This window comes from Salvelinus namaycush, chromosome 32 (genome assembly GCF_016432855.1).
Source record: "Salvelinus namaycush isolate Seneca chromosome 32, SaNama_1.0, whole genome shotgun sequence".
Lineage (NCBI taxonomy): Eukaryota > Metazoa > Chordata > Actinopteri > Salmoniformes > Salmonidae > Salvelinus > Salvelinus namaycush.
In genome coordinates this window covers 6994210-6998825 of record NC_052338.1, presented here as the reverse complement: position 1 = coordinate 6998825, position 4616 = coordinate 6994210, and positions in this window count along the sequence as shown.

Below are 4616 nucleotides of genomic sequence, written 5' to 3'. Positions count from 1 at the left end.
CATTTAAATGAACATCATACTCATCTGTCACACCCTGATCTGTCTCACCTGTCTTTGTGCTAGTCTTCAGCCCCCTCCAGGTGTCGCCCATCTTCCCCATTATCCCCGGTGTACCTGTGTTCTCTGTTTGTCTGTTGCCAGTTCGTTTTGTTTCGCCAAGCCTACCAGTGTTTTTTCCCCGTGCTCCTGTCTGTCTCTAGTTCCTGTTTTCTACTTCGAAACTGTCTGCATCTGGGTCTTCTCTTGAGCCTTGACACTCATCATAAAATCTATTTGTAGTAAATACCTTTTAGGGTCAATGAAAAGTTCTGATGGCATAGAGCATCTCAAACATGTGGGACACCGGATGAATGGTCCTGTGTAAGCTCAGTTGATAGAGCATGACGCGTGCAATGCCAGGGATGATGGTTTGATTCACATGGGGGGAACCAGTATGAAAATGTATGCACTCTCTACTGTAAATCGCTCTGGATAAAAACATCTGCTAAGATGTCATTTCACTTTCTTTTGTTAAGAAGAGAGATCTGGACATGATTAAATAAGAACTCCCTCAGTTTTTAGTCTTGTTGTTTTTCTGCTCAAACCTTTGAACTCAGGCGTACCAGGTAAAAGCCTGCCAGCCGAACCTGTGCCTCCATGCCGAGCCGCTTGGCACAAAGTCACTGCCCAACCCAACTGTTTTAAAATTGACGAGCATACCTCGTCGCTGCTATGGAGAATAGACAATATGAATGACAGTTTTACATGTTTATGGCTTCTGCAGACTGCTTTTGTTGTGTGTGACACTTCGAATGCCTGATTTTCAGGCCAAGTCTGTCACATACACTGAAATGTACAAAACATTATGAACACCATCCTAATATTGAGTTGCATCCCCTTTTTACCTCAGAACAGTCGTCATTTGTCAGGGCATGGACTCTACAAGGTGTCGAAAGTGTTTCACAGAGATGCTGGCCCATATGTTGACTCCAATGCTTCCTAGAGTTGTGTCAAGTTGGCTGGATGTCCTTTTAGAAGTGGACCATTCTTGATACACACAGAAAACTGCTGAGCGTGAAAAACCCAGCAGTGTTGCAGTTCTTGACACACAAACCGGTGCACTTGGCACCTACTACCATACCCTGTTCAAAGGCAGTTAAATATTTAGTTTTGCCCATTCACCCTCTGAATGGCACACATACACAATCCATGTCTCAGTTGTCTCAAGGCTTAAAAATCCCTCTTTAACTTGTCACCTCCCATTCATCTACACTGATTGAGGTGGATTTAACAGGTGACATCAATAAGTGAACATAGCTTTCACCTGGATTCACATGGTCAATCTATGTAATGGAAAGAGCAGGTGTTCCTAATGTTTTGTACACTAAGTATATTTCTCCATAAGATCATTACAGTTATGAATTGTAACATCTTAGTCAAGCATAATGTCAATGAGTTTTGCATTATCACATGATAATCACTAAATGCTGTTGTAATTCAGTATTTTGTAAAAGGGGGGGGGGGGGGGGTAATGTAAATAGAGATATTTCAGTTTGTAGTACACAGACATGTTTTACTTGAACAAGAAGTTACAGTTATCAATTTCCCTTTGGCAAACAGTGACATTAGATTCCAATGAAGCTGCAAAGGCTGCTACTAGTTTTGGCTGTGCCTCAGCAGTTGACTCAGGTTGTCACCGACACCTAGCCCAGTCTACTATGATGGCAATAGTAGGTGTAAACATCACTCTTATTTCTGTAGGTCCGGTTCATCAGGATTTCCTTCTGCCGCCAGTACACTATGTAAATGGTGAATGCAAATTCTTTTATATTATGTATTTTGTTTGTAACAGACCATGAACCCACAACCAAGATACAGTCTGGGCTCTATTTTAACAAACCTAATGCAATGGCAAATCTTAGCACTGGCGTTAGCTTGTGTTTTCTAGGTTTGGGGGTGTGTCCGAAATATTTTAGCTATTTTCACAACCGGAATTATGGGAGCCGTAGCTGCCGGTGGCGCAAAAGGGCTGGGTTTTGATGAATAAACAAGTTGTGGGTGTGTCGAGGCTTGGCTCCTCACTGGCCAATCAGAACATGCTCCATGGCTAAATATGTGGTTGCTTTAAGTTGTGTATTTATGGTCTTTTATGTATTGCCTTGTCATCAAATCCAATTTGAATGTTAGTCCGTTATAGCCTAGTTCGTTAAATCGCCATATTATACTTATTTTCCACCATAATTTGCAAATAAATTCATTAAAAATCCTACAATGTGATTTTCTGGATTTTTTTTTCTCATTTTGTCTGTCATAGTTGAAGTGTACCTATGATGAAAATTACAGGCCTCTCTCATCTTTTTAAGTGGGAGAACTTGCACAATTGGTGGCTGACTAAATACTTTTTTGCCTAAATACAAATATGCCTCAAGGACCCATAAAGGTCCGCCATTATGGATTTTCTGCCATTTTGAATTTTGTGAAAAACTCTACTCTTCTGGCACCGATTGACCGATCTCCACAAAACGTAATATATGGTATCTATGGACCAAGCTCTCACAACTGATGTTCATCCAGGAAAGCGTCTCAAACAACATGGCCACTACTGACCAATAAGCATTAATGTGGGCGTGGTCTGGCACATAAATACATATACCTCCAACACAGATATTCATATTGTAATAAAACTTGGTACACATGTTCCAAAAACTGTCAAGTCTCAACATATGTAAGCACATTCAGATCGACCATACGGTGGCTCTATAATGGGTGCATGTTTATATCTCTTGATCTGGTTGACTCAGAGTGATGAAATTTAGCACACATGCTCAGGGATATGAATCTAGCTAACCTGTATAGTATGGTTTAGTTTGGCCGCATGGTGGTGCTTTTGGACATAGTGGCCATACTGTTTGTGCAGGAGTCTTAGAAAATGTTGTGATTGAAGATGTGCATCTATAGATGCTATATACCAAATTTGGTGCCAATCGGTCCATCAGCTCTGTAGAAGAATGCGTTTTAAAGTAGTAAACATCAGTGAACATTTTCCAAAATATCAAAAGCATATTATATCGCATGATCAGTTTGATTTGGAGATCTGATATTTGGCAAGAATTGTAAACAGTACAGAAGTAACTTGTTCTAGGCCAATGTTTCCAATTTTTCCTGATGGTGGCACAGTGGGCCCATAGCTGAACCCCGGCATTTGTTGCTTGCACCTATATTTATTATTATTCATCTTCTTCAGTAAGACCAAATTAAAATGCTAATTCCCGTGAAATGGTGAGGCCTAAGGGAGACAAGGTTAGCTACATCCCAATATGGCGACCAGAGTAAGGGCGAGTGTGTTTATCGAAAGTAAAGTAGTAGACGTGTGGAAAGAAGTGTGTGTTAGAAGCCAAGTAGTGGGGGTGTGGAAAGGAGTGGGTGTGTCGGAAGTAAAGTAGTGGGTGTGTGGAAAGGAGTGGGTGTGTCGGAAGGAAAGTAGTGGGGGTGTGGAAAGGAGTGGGTGTGTCGGAAGTAAAGTAGTGGGGGTGTGGAAAGGAGTGGGTGTGTCGGAAGGAAAGTAGTGGGGGTGTGGAAAGGAGTGGGTGTGTCGGAAGGAAAGTAGTGGGTGTGTCGAAAGCACTCTGCTATACGTTAGATGGTTTTGAATGAGCTGTGTTGTTTGTCTTCCATTTCTTACCAGGCAACTACCGTGCATTGAGCTACCATACCGAGTTTGGACTTCTGTTTTTAAGACAGAGGATGTGTCACGCCCTGACCTTAGAGAGCCTTTTTATGTCTATATTTGGTTTGGTCAGGGTGTGATTTGGGTGGGCATTCTATGTTCTTTATTTCAAGGTTTTGTGATTCTATGTTTTGGCCGGGTATGGTTCTCAATCAGGGACAGCTGTCTATCGTTGTCTCTGATTGGGAATCATACTTAGGCAGCCTGTTTTGCCACTTTAGGTTGTGGGATGTTGTTTTTTGTTAGCTCTGTGTAGCCTTCAAGACGTGATGTTCGTTGTTCTTTTGTTGTTTTGTTTGGTGTTCGGTTTTAATAAAGAAGCATGAACACGTACCACGCTGCACCTTGGTCTCATCCTTCCGACGAGCGTTACAGAACATCCCACCACAAACGGACCAAGCAGCGTGGTAAGGAGGACTGGACATGGGAGGACATTTTGAATGGGAAAGCGGAGGCAGCTAGAAAAAGGGCCCAGGATTACACAGGGTCACGGCTGGCACTAAAGACCGGGAGGCCACTGCAAAAACATTTTTTGGGGGGACACACGAGGAGATTGGCTGAGTCAGGTTGGAGACCTGAGCCAACTCCTCGTGTTTACCGTAGGGAGCGTGGTACTGGTCAGGCACCGTGTTATGCGGTGGAGCGCACGGTGTCTCCAGTGTGCGTTCACAGCCCGGTGCGCTACATTCCAGCTCCCTGCATCGGTCGGGCTAGAGTGGCCATCCAGCCAGGATGGATGGTGCCGGCTCAGCGCACCTGGCCGCCAGTGCGTCTCTACGGCCCAGGATATCCTGCGCCGGCTCTGCGCACTGTGTCTCCGGTGCGTCTGCACAGCCCAGTGCGTCCTGTGCCAGCGCCCCGCCTTTGCCGGACGAATGTAACCATCCAGCCAGGACAGGTTGTGCAGGCT